We start from the raw sequence: 12,747 nt of genomic DNA, 5'->3' as shown, positions 1-12,747 counted from the left end.
ATGAGCTATGACCTCAAATGTCAACAGCTATAGTACAAGCGGATGAATATTTATTTGGGAAGAGAAATGGCGATTTTTTTTAGTTCGCCCAATGGAAGGCAATAGCAAACCACCGTTGCTGGACACTAAGTTTCCTAGAATCTATTTGCTAAGAAACCCATGGTCAAACTCACAAAATGTATCACACAACAACAGCGTCAAGAGGATCTTCAAGACAATTCTGAAGACGCTTCGCTCGGTAGGGTTGATTCTGGTCAGCAGGGGAATCCCCGACCATCATCAAGCTACGGCTCATAAAATTCATGTAACACAAAAGAAAATTATTGCCACTTGGAATGTAAGAACCCTAAATCAAGCAGGAAGATTGGACAATGTAATAAATGAAATGGAAAGACTAAAGATTCACATCATGGGAATTAGCGAAGTTCGTTGGATAGGTGCTGGAACATGTCAGATTAGAAATAAGACACTAGTTTATTCATGTGGACCAACCCATACTAATGGAATAGGAATTCTTATGGATGAAAACATGGCAAAAAGTGTTTTAGGACACGGGCAATATCAGAAAGAATGCTCTTTGTTAGATTCAGAGGACAACCATTTGATTTAGCAGTTATACAGGTATACGCACCAACAACAGATGGAACAAATGAGGATATAGATAAATTCTATGAAGGGCTTGAACAAGCAAAGAATGGATGCAAATCTCAAGATACTGTTATTGTCATGGGAGATCTAAATGCTAAAGCAGGACAAGGTGCTGGTGGAAATACCATAGGAAAATTTGGACTAGGGGAAAGAAATGAAAGAGGTGAGAAATGGGCAGAATGGTGCAAGATGAATAATCAGGTCATTATGAATACCTGCTTTAAAAACCATCCAAGATGCTTGTGGACCTGGAAAGGTCCAGGTGATAACACTAGAAATCAAATTGACTTTATTACTATAAACCAAAGATTTAGAAACTCAGTGACTCAATGCAAAACATATCCAGGTGCAGACTGTAATAGTGACCATAATCCAGTAGTATGTCATGTAAAAGTAAAACTTAAAAAACTGAAGAAGCAAAAATCTGAACAATCCCTTGACTGTTTAAGACAAAAATTTACAATTGAAGTAAGGAATAGATTTCAAAGTCTAGAAATAGAATCTGTTGAAGATGATAGCAATCATGTAGAAATGAAATTTAACTCTGTAAAGGATGCCTTAGTAGAATCAGCAAAGTCAGTGATTCCTAGAAAAGAAAAAAGCACAAAGAATAAATGGATGACAGATGAAATCAAAGATCTAATGGAAGAAAGCAAATCCTAGAGAATATAAGTCCTTAGATAAAAAAATTAAAAGCTTACATCAAAAAGCCAAAGAAGAATGGTCAAACCAGGAATGTGAGCAAATGGAAAGAATCCCTAATACTGATCCAAAAAGGTTACATCAACAAATCAAGAATATCACTGGTAAAAAGCTCCTCTGTTCCTCAGGTGGATGTTTGAAAGCAAAAGACGGTACCATTATCATGGAAAAAGGTGAGATTATGGACAGATGGACTGAGTATATTCAGGAAGTGTTTGAAGACAAACGAGGTAAGAAACCAGAAATTAAGAAAAACAATGAAGGTCCAAGTATTTTAAAATATGAAGTTCGTAATGCAATAAATAAGATGAAGAAAGGAAAGGCAGCAGGTCCTGATGAATTAGTAATAGAACAAATTATCACCCTTTGAAGATTATGGAATTGAAAAACTTACTGATTTAATCAATGACCTTTATGAGACTGGAATCATACCAGAAGAGATGGAAAAATAATCAATTTATCACTCTTCCTAAGAAACCTGGAGCAATAGTATGTGAATTACATAGGACCATAAGTTTAATGAGTCATATCACCAAGAAACTTCTAAGAATTTTTACTTCTAAGAGCTAAAAGTAAGATACAAGCCGAAATAGGTAAAGAACAATGTGGTTTTGTGAAAGACAAAGGTACAAGAAACACAATATTGATGTTAAGGATACTATCAGAACAAGCTATTCAAATGCAAAAAGATTTGTTTGTTTTTTTTAAATGGACTAACAAAATCAGAAGTGAAGCACAATAAGTTATTTGAAATATTACAGGAAACTCTAGATCTAGATTCGAAAGACCTCCGCCTAATCAGAAATCTGTACTGGGAACAAAAACTTAATTTATATAGTTGTTGAAGAAAGAGCAAAAATGGGTCTATCTATCAATTGCAAAAAGACAGAATGTACGGTGATATCCAAAAAGAAGGAGAATCCTATCCGCATTTAGAATAAACGGGGAAGACAAAACAAGTACAAAACTTTTGCTACTTAGGAAACTGGGTGACATCAGATGGCAGGTACGACATGGACATCAAAAGAAGAATAGGGATGGCAAAAGACACCTTTAAAAGAATTAAGAGTATACTTACCAATACTAAACTAGGCATGACAACCCACTTCAGAGTTTTGAAATGTTACATTTATCCAGTTATGTTATATGGCTCAGAATGTTGGACAATATCCAGTAACATGAGGAAACGAATTGAAGCAGCAGAGATGTGGTTTTTGAGGAGGATGCAAAGAATATCATGGACGAAACGAATATCTAACAAGGATGTCATGAACAGAGCAAGCACAAAAAGAGAAATAATGTATGAGATCATGAAAAGGCAATGTAACTTCATTGGACATGTGATTAGGAAAGAGGAGTTAGAATGCACGGTAATTATGGGAAAGATTGAAGGGAAGAAAGCAAGAGGAAGGCAAAGACAAATGATGATGGAGACAGCAGCCAGAGAACTGGAAACGAATACCAATGAATTGATCCACTTGGCTTGAAACAAGAGTGTGTGGGCCATGGCAGTCAAAGCTCAAACTGGGCATGGCACCTGATGATGATGATGATATACATTATACAGCCTTGAATTCTGTCTCCTCACAGGCAGCCACAAAATAGAGAAACCCCAAAACACCCAAACACCCAATGCACAGAGAAAGGAATAAACCGAATCGTGCAAACAGTAAAAGTAAATAGCTGCAGATCTATTATTTTCCATACATTTCTAGACTTACAGCAGCATGCTACTATCCTTTTCCTCCCTATTTAATAATCTTTAAAAATCCTTTTAGGACAGTCTCATTCATTCTTATATCTCCATCAATAGTCATTTGCCATTCATGCAAATACAGGATTAGTAATTGATTATTGTTAAGCAATAATTGTTTATTGATCTTTCTTTACTTAAGTACGTATATTAAGATTGAATGCAAAAAAATACAGAATATAGTGTTGCAGTTACAGAGTGCAGTGCAGATAGACAAATAAAGTGCAAGAGCAATGATGAGGTAAACTGAGAGACCCCATACATTTTTATATTACTGTGTTCTTATAAAGTACATCTTAATTGGATAAGAAATCAAGTCTTGTAAAAATGGAGAAGAAGCTATACTTGAATCTGGTGGTATGCATTCTCAAGCTCTTGTAACTTTCGCCCGATGGGAGGAGGAAAGAAAAGAGAATGTCTGGGAGTGGCCTTTGATTATGTTGGCTGCTCTCCCAAGGCAGAAGTATAGACTGAATCCAGAGGGGGAGGCTGGTTTTCTTGATAGACTAGGCCGGGGTTCCCAACCCTCTTTATGCCATGGACCCCTACCATTAATAAAGGGGTCCGTAGACCCCAGGTTCGGAAGCCCTTGTTTAGGCTGTGTTCACAACTTTCTGCAATGTCCTGCAGTCTTGGGCAAAGCAGTTGTCAAAGCACAAGAACTGCTTCTATGTCCATTGCCATTCTATTTCACACAGTGAAACCTCAATGTAACACAATAGTTGAAGGACAACTTTAGTAAGTAAAAATAAAATTTACCTAATTTCCATCTTCAGGGTCATAATACCTGCAATATATCCAACCCCCCCCAAATAAAACAAGACATTTTATATCAAAGTTCCACATTTCCATCCATTTAGTGTACTGCACTCACTGCTCACAATGTCATCTCCAGTATATTGAGACCAAACACTAATTTGGTGCCATTTGCAAATCACCTCAATTCTGACAACAAGCATGACCCATTGCTGGCTGCCGGACACTTCTCCGTCTCAGCCTCATTCAAAGCACTTTGATTTCGGCCTCCTAATATTCTTCCAACAAAGTTCAATAAACTGAACTCCATCACCCAGTTGGAAAGTTCTCAGTAGCAGAGGAAGTGTAGAGAACATATACAAGGTGCAAGAGGCATAATGAAGTATCTTTGTCATAGTTCTTCCAGGAAGTCTACATGGACACGGACTTGGACAATGTCCTGAATGGGAGACTGGTCCAGAAGGTTAAGTCACTTGACATTCAAGATAAGTATTAAATTGGATTCAACATTGGCTTATCAAGAGAAGCCAGAGAGCAGTAGTAGATGGCTGCCTCTCTGACTGGAGGCCTGGGACTAGTGGTGTACCGCAGGGAGTGCTACAGTCTCTGGTGTTGTTTATCATCTATATTAATGACTTGGATCACCAAGTTTGCGGATGACACCAAGAATGGGGGGCATTATGGGCAATGAGGAAGGCATCAAAGCTTGCAGTGGGATCTGGACCAGCTAGGAAAATGGGCTAAAAGGTGGCAGACGCAGATTAATGCAAACAAGTGTGAGGTGGGAGTTGCAACTTTGGGAGGAGAAACCAGGTACAACATGCACACTGAACAGTAGGGCACTGAGCAGTGCAAAAGAACAAAGGAATCTAGGAATACTGAATTCCTTGAAAGTGATGCCACGGGTAGATAAGGTCATAAATTAAGCTTTTGGTACACTGGCCTTCATAAATCAAAGTATTGAAAACAGAAATTGGAAAGTTTGTTGAAGACTTGGGTGAGGCCTAACTTGGAGTGTTGTGTGCAGTTCCAGTCACCTACCTGCAGGAAAGATATCCATTAAATTGAAAAAGGTACCAATGAAGTTTACAAGGACATTGCCAGGACCTAAGGACTTGAGTTACAGGAAAAGGTCAAATAGGTTGGGACTTTATTGCCTGGAGTGCAGGAGAATGAAAGGAGATTTGACGGAAGTAAACAAAATTATGAGGGGTATATATAGGATAAATGCATGCAGGCTTTTGCCACTGCAGTTGGGTGAGACTAGAACTAAAGGTCATAGGTTAAGGGTGACAGGTGAAAGGCAACACAAGGGGGATATCTCTTCACTCAAAGGGTGGTGCTACTGTTGAATGAGCTGCCAAAAGAATTGTAAGTGGGTTCATTTATAACATTTAAGAGAAGTTTGGACAAGTACATGGTTGGCAGGGTTACGAAGGACTATGGTCCAGCTGTGGACTGAAGGTACAAGGCAGAATAGCTGTTCAGCACGGACTAAATCAACCAAAGGGTGTGTTTCGATGCCATGACAGTCTATAGCTCCACCATTTAGAAGCCCATTCAAGAGTCATTGAGCACATTTACAAAGATCTTTGTCACAAGAAAGCAACATCCGTCATCAAGGACACCCATCGTCCAGGCTACGCTCTCTTCTTGCTAGTACCATTGAGCAGGTGGTACAGGAGCCTTGGGTGCCACACCACCAGGTTCAGAAACCGTTATTACCCTGCAACCATCAGGGTCCCAAAACAGTGTGAAGAGCTTAATTGACTTCAATGCTGTACTGCCTCCACAACCTATAGACTCTCTTCCAAGGACTCTAAAATTCATGTTCTCAATTTTATATTTTTTTATTATGCACAATTTGGCTTCCCTTGCATATTGGTTATTTGTCAGTCCTAGTCATGTATATTTTTTCATAAATTCTATTGTTTTTCAGTCTTGGTCTGTCTTGTATTTCTGTGATATCACACAGGAGGAACATTGTATCATTTATTAACGCATGCATTACTAAATGACAATAAATGAGGACTGCGTGTCCTCATAATCTAATCTAATTTCTGTTTTCCCTGTAAAAGCCAGCACAAAAATGAATCTCAAAGTAATAGATGGTGTCATACTTTGATAATAAATGTACTTTGAACTTTGAACAGTGGGATTATAAAACAGTGAGTTTAACATTTTCAAAAAGTCATCACTCCAGAACGTTTATTGCAGATTTCCTGCCAACCTTCCTCAGACAATCAATTCACATTTTTACCGCTTCCAGGCCCTTTGGTATCCTGCAGAATCTCCCTGTTTGTAAATTGATTTCTTCAGCCTTTGGCCCAGCCACAAAACTTCCCTCCTGTTCTCACTATTCTCTTAATTTTAATCGAGCTTCTCTCTCACTTTCCTCAGATCTGTTGAGAAATCTTTGATCAGAAATTTCTTCTTCCCAGGGAAAGAAACCAATAACTGGAGGGCAGAGGTTCCAGGTGGAAGTTTTATAAGGGAGGTGGAGGGCGATGTATACATGGAAGGAGCTGTCAGGGGAAGCAATTAATAATGTGGGTAACAACATTTAAAAGACATTGTGCTAAGTAGATGACTTGGAAGGGTTATGAGGGATACAGGCTCAGTGCAGACAAATGGGAATAACCAGGGTATCACCTTGTTGGGCATGGGACGAATTGGGCCCGTTTCCAGCTGCATTTTTATGATTTTCCCTCCACAAGTACTGACGGATATGGTGAGCATTCCTGTTTGATAGAGTAAACACCGGGCTTATCATCAGGTTGGAGACAGCCAGAGACCTGCCCGTTTCCTGAGTGGCGCTGCGGGTTGCCGGTACCCCAGCGATCCCCGGACTGACCACCGAAAGCAGGGCTAGTCCGATCCGGCCAGCGCACAGCAGCCCGGGGTGGAGCACATGAAAGGGAAGTGGGAAAACAGCGGCCTTTACATGCTTCTGAAAGGGAAACGCGCCTGCACTGCCCTGGGGGCAGGTCGGATGCGAAGCCTCCGGGTCTGAGATGGTCTCTGGGCTTACCTGCTGACAGATGTCACCATCCCCGCTACTGCGCCAGGCCGGCGGGCGGGTTGTCACGCAGCCCGCTGCATCCTCCAAAAACAAATCGGTCCCCGCTTCACTGAACGCTAATCATTCCACTCACCAAACCACCGTATCCGGACGCGTACACATCGCTTGGAAATTGCACAACCCTCACCCCCAGCGGCGAGGGTTCCTACGATATGACAACGTTTCAGGCAATTGATAATAATCGTGACCTCAGAGATTGACAGCTCCCTGCGCCCAATGGGAGGCAGCGCCACGATCAATGTGGGCTGGGTTTTGTACTGGGAGCACCAATTGCAGCCGGCGCGGAGAAAAAAAATGCTTAAATTTGGACCTGCCCAGTGATTCATCCTAAAGTGTGGGAGAGTGGGTGGCTATGTCATTTCTGGTGTCTCCAGATCATTTTTATAGCATCTTTTGAAAGTGTTGCTAGTTTTACTGTACTTTTGCGTTGTTGTCATATAATTATCAAAGGGCAAAATCATATTAAAGTGCCAGCAGTCTCACGTGCTTTCAGCAAACATGGGGAAAAAAATTAAAACATTTGGTCCCCCTGTGTTATTGCACACATGAAGTCCTTTGTCACCTTATATAATCCCCAAATGTAACCAATAAAAAATAGATTATTTTCTATTATTGCAACGTGCTCGGGGGGGGGGGTGCACTCTGTCAACAATGTATTAACAGGTGGCTGACTGCTGTACAACATCCTCGGCACCCTTTCTCACGGCCATCCCTTTCACCCTCTCCGCCTAGTGAATGTTGGAACAATCAGTTTGCTCACATATGAATAAATGTGTATTCTGTTGCTTATTTGTCAAGTTGAAATAATCGTTTCTGAGATGTATATCTGCAGGCTCCATCAATGACATGAAAATTATCTTAATCCTTCTCGGTATTGTGGCGCCAACACTAATCCACTCCTAACTCAGATATCAGATTAATTCCATCGAGGAAACTCCCAATCAAAGAACCATTTACTCTCAAACCCAGTTCCAACACTGGGAACTTACATTGCCAATCATGGCCTGGTATGGTAACACCATGCCTTTGAGTGGAAAATACTACAAAAGGTAGAGGATTCGGCCCAGTATGTCACAGGAAAAGCCCTCCAAATTATTGAGCATATCCATATGAAATGCTGCCATAAGAAAGCAGCATCCATCATCAGAGATCGCCACCACCCAAGTCATGCTCTCTTCTTGCTGCTGCCATCAGGTAGAAGGTACAAGAGCCTCAGGACTTGCACCACCAGGTTCATGAGCAGTTTCTACCCCTCAACCACCAAGTTCTTGAATAAAAGGGGTTAACTACACTAATTTGCCCCATCATTGAAATGTTCCTACAACCAATGATCTCATTTTAAGGACACTTTCTCATTATCTCATGTTCTTGTTATTTATGTTTGCATATGCACAGTTTGTTATTTTCTGCACTCTCATTGATCTGTCATTGAGTATGCTGAGTATGCCCAAAAGAAAATGAATCTCAGGGTTGTATATGTACTCGGGGTGACATACATGTACTTTGATAATAAAAGTTACTTTGAACTTTGCACTTTTAAGTTCTGACACACTAAACAGTGTATCAGCGATCATTTAAAAATAGGTATTGATAATCAGAATCACACTGTCAATGTTAGACCTCTTAATAGCATTGAGGTATAGAGGGATCTTGGAGTCCTGGTTCATAATTCACTAAAAGTAGCTACACAAGTGGGTAAGATGGTAAAGAAGTCATCTGCATGCCTGTTTTCATTGATAATGTAGTGAGTCTACATCCAACATAGAACATAGAAATCTACAGCTCATTACAGGCCCTCCTGCCTGCAATGTTGTGCTGACCATGTAACCTACTCTAGAAAATGCCTAAAATTTCCCGAGCACATAGCCCTCTATTTTACAAAGCTCCATGTACCTATTCAAGAGGCTCTTAAAAGACCCTATTGTATCCGCTTTCACCACCGTCACCGGCAGTGCATTCCACGTACCCACCACTCTCTGTATGAAAAACTTACTCTGATATCCCCTCGGTACCTATTTAAGGGTTAATGCTCAGCTATATAAAACTTCAGTGAGACCACATTTGGAGTACTGTGTGCATTTCTGCTTGCCTAATTGCAGAATAATGTGGAGACTGAAGAGTTTACCAGGATAGTGTCTGGATTAGAGGGTATATATGGCAAGGAAAGTTTGGATAAACAAGGACTGGTCTTAGTGTTGAAGGCTGAAGGGAGATCTAATAGAAGTTTTTTAAAATTGCAAGGCGTAGGTAGGGTAGACCCATGCCACACAAGTCAGAGTCTTTTTGCCAGGGTAGATATGCCAGAAGACTTTCTTTTAAGGTTAAAGGAGTAAGTTTAAAGTGATGCGATGGCCAAGTTTTTACACAGAGAGAAGTAGGTGCCTCAAGTAGATTATCAGGGGTAATAGTGGAAGCAGGTATTTTGGAGGAGTGTAAGCTTTTAGATAGATGCATGAAAAAGAAAGGATCAGAGGGATGTGTACCGTATGACACACCTAAGAAGGACATTTAGTATAAATTAGCATCATTTGGCACGGGCAGCATGTGCTGAATGGCCTATCCAGTGCTGTACTGTTCCACGTTCAATATTTTATATTAATATATCAGGTAGAGGGTGACATGGTAGCATAGTCATTAGCACAACACTTTACAGTACCAGGTTCAATTCCAGTCACTGTTTGGAAGGAGTTGGTATGTTTTCCTCATGACCGCATGGGTTTCCTCTGGGTGCTCCAGTTTCCTCTCACAGTCCAAAGAGGTACAGGCTGGTAGTTTAATTGGTTGTTGTAAATTGTCCTGTGATTAGGCTGGGGTTAAATCGGTGTTGTTGGATGGCGTGGCTCAAAGGGACAGAAGGACCTATTCTGCACTGTCTCTCAAAAAATAAGTAAATAAAACCAAGCATGAGGAATTCTGCAGATGCTGGAAATTCAAGCAACGCACAACAAAGTTGCTGGTGAATGCAGCAGGCTAGGCAGCATCTCTAGGAAGAGGTACGGTCGACATTTCAGGCCGAGACCCTTCGTCAGGACTAACTGAAAGAAGAGCTAGTAAGAGATTTGAAAGTGGGAGGTGGAGGGGGAGATCCAAAGTGATAGGAGAAGACAGGAGGGGGAGGGATGGAGCCAAGAGCTGGACAGTTGATTGGCAAAAGGGATATGAGATTATCATGGGACAGGAGGCCCAGGGAGAAAGAAAAGAGGGAGGGGGGAAACCCCAGAGGATGCCAATCAACTGTCCTGCTCTTGGCTCCATCCCTTCCCCTCCTGTCTTCTCCTATCATTTTGGATCTCCCCCTCCCCCTCCCACTTTCAAATCTCTTACTAACTCTTCTTTCAGTTAGTCCTGACGAAGGGTCTCGGCCCGAAACGTCGACTGTACCTCTTCCTAGAGATGATGCCTGGCCTGCTGCGTTCACCAGCAACTTTGTTGTAAATAAAACCAAGAGAGTTTTCAGGATGTACAGTGGAGCTGGTGGCAAGTAAATGGGGTTTATGACAGGGACAAAGAATGTGCTTTAAGCTTTCATAATGTTTAACACAGAAAGTAGGAGCTCAGTCCAAATAAAAACTGTACCTTCACTGAAGCACGTGTAAAATATTAAGTAGATGATAGGTTCAGTGATCACAATGGAAACTGATCCATGAAGTCTGCACTTGATGATACAAAGATCAGGAAAGTAGTTTATATCATTGGTTCCTTCCTGTCATCAGAACCCTTTGTAAATGGAGCCTGTACTTTGACAAGTTTTCATACTCGTTGTAGTCCCGCCAGTAAGTTTTATATTGACAACTTGCTGATGATACTACATTGATTGGCCTGATCTCAAATAATAATGAGGCAGCCTACAGAGGAAGAAGTCATCACTCTGACACAGTGGTGTCAAAGAAACAACCTCTCCCGCAATGTTGCTGAAACAAAGGAGCTGGTTGTGGACTACAGGATGAGTGGAGACAGACTAACCCCTATTGACAACAATGGATCTGGAGTAGAGAGGGTGAACAGCTTTAAGTTCCTTGACATACACATCACTGAGGGTCTCACGTGATCTGTACATACCGGCTGTGTGGTGAAAAAAACACAACAGCGCCTCTTTCACCTCAGACTGTTGAAGAAGTTTGGTATGGCCCCTGAATATTAAGAACTTTCTACAGGGGCACAACTGAGAGCATCCTAACTATCTGCATCACTGCCTGGTATGGGAACTGTACTTCCCTCAATCGCAGGACTCTGCAGAGAGTGGTGCAGACAGCCCACCCCCTCTGTAGATGTGAACTTCCCACTATTCAGGATGTTTACAAAGACAGGTGTGTAAAAAGGGCCCGAAGGATCATTGGGGACCCAAGTCACCCCAACCACAAACTGTTCCAGCTGCTACCATCCGGGAAATAGTACTGCAGCATAAAAGCCAGGACCAACAGGCTCTGGGACAGCTCCTTCCACCAGGCCATCAGACTGATTAATTCACACTGATACAATTGTATTTCTATGTTATATTGACTATCCTGTTTTATATAATATTTATGACAAATTACTATAAATTGCACATTGCACATTTAGATAGAGACATAATGTAAAGATTTTTACTCATGAATATGAAGGATGCAAGTAATAAAGTCAATTCAATTCAATTCAATTCAACCAAAATCCTCGATAACAACGGGAATGCCTTTGGGATGAAGAAGCACCAGGAGGAAAGCCACACATGGGGGTGGATAAAGGGACCCCACACTAAAGGTCAGCACTGACCTGCCTTGCTGGGAGTGTGAGCCACAGGCACTCCCAACACCCCTATGCCACCTGTTTAAAAGTACACCCCAAGCTGCCTTGGCAAGATGACACACATTGTGGTCACAGTGATGAAGGGAATGGGTGCTAATGAGATAGCTGTGCTGCCAATGGAAGTTCAAAGTAAATTGATTATCAAAGTAATTCCTTGAGATTAATTTTCATGCAGACATTTCAAGCAGGAAATAGAGTACAATAGAATTTATGACAAACTACACGTTACCATCAAATCAAGATTCAAGATTGTTTAATGTCATTTGCAGTACACAAGTGTAAAGGAGAACAAAATAATTGGGGCAACACACACAAAATAGTGGTGGAACGCAGCAGGCCAGACAGCATCCATAGGAAGAAGCACAGTCGATGTTTCAGGCCTGAAATATCGACTGTGCTTCTTTCTATGGATGCTGTCTGGCCTGCTGTGTTCCACCAGCATTTTGTGCGTGTTGCTTGAATTTCCAGCATCTGCAGATTTCCTCGTGTTTGCGTTACAAAATAATTGGTACCTTGGATCTAATGCAGCACAAAAAACACAATTAGATGAGGAATACAATAATTTTTAAAGATACTATAAATATAAATCTGTAAGATAGATTCTATCCATTGTATGTCCATAAAGTGATGCTAGGCAAAGTGAAATGAGGGCCTCGTTGGTCAGAGTTGACCATGGATATTGCATCCTACTTGTCTAGATATGCAAACCTGGGCAGTACAATAAGGTGAGCAAGCTGTTGCCCATGTAGCAAGCTTCCCCACGCCATGTATCTGATGAACCCAAAGGTACGGCAGGGAATGATACAGTTTGGTACCAGCAGCGTCGCAGGAGTTACCAGTCAGCACTGTAGGACTGCCTTAAGGATTCCAGCTTTCAGAGGAAGAAATAATAACTGCAATCTCATCATTGAATTCCGGTAAAGCACCTGGTCCGGATGGGTTTACAGTCCAATTTTTAAAATTTTTTTCCTCCATTCTTTCTTCTAAGTTGTCTAGAATATTCAAGGAAGCAATCAGTTTGGGT

General features: G+C 41.3%; 1 protein-coding gene across 3 annotated transcripts in view; it reads right to left on the bottom strand.

The window, feature by feature from the left end:
* The window catches only part of gpd2 (glycerol-3-phosphate dehydrogenase 2 (mitochondrial)), a 139,207-nt gene extending 132,107 nt beyond the window's left edge, over positions 1-7,100 (bottom strand). For 2 of the 3 annotated variants that reach the window (XM_072261962.1, XM_072261965.1), the window contains exon 1: positions 6,891-7,100. The gene's annotated coding sequence lies outside the window, so the exon portion shown is untranslated. The remainder of the gene's footprint in view (positions 1-6,890) is intronic. The other variant, XM_072261963.1, reaches the window with a different exon arrangement.
* Between the last annotated feature and the right edge of the window lie 5,647 nt (positions 7,101-12,747).

The sequence above is a fragment of the Mobula birostris genome, chromosome 6 (assembly GCF_030028105.1).
Source record: "Mobula birostris isolate sMobBir1 chromosome 6, sMobBir1.hap1, whole genome shotgun sequence".
Classification (NCBI taxonomy): domain Eukaryota; kingdom Metazoa; phylum Chordata; class Chondrichthyes; order Myliobatiformes; family Myliobatidae; genus Mobula; species Mobula birostris.
Note: the sequence above shows the minus strand (reverse complement) of the source record. Positions and strands in the feature narration are given on the sequence as shown.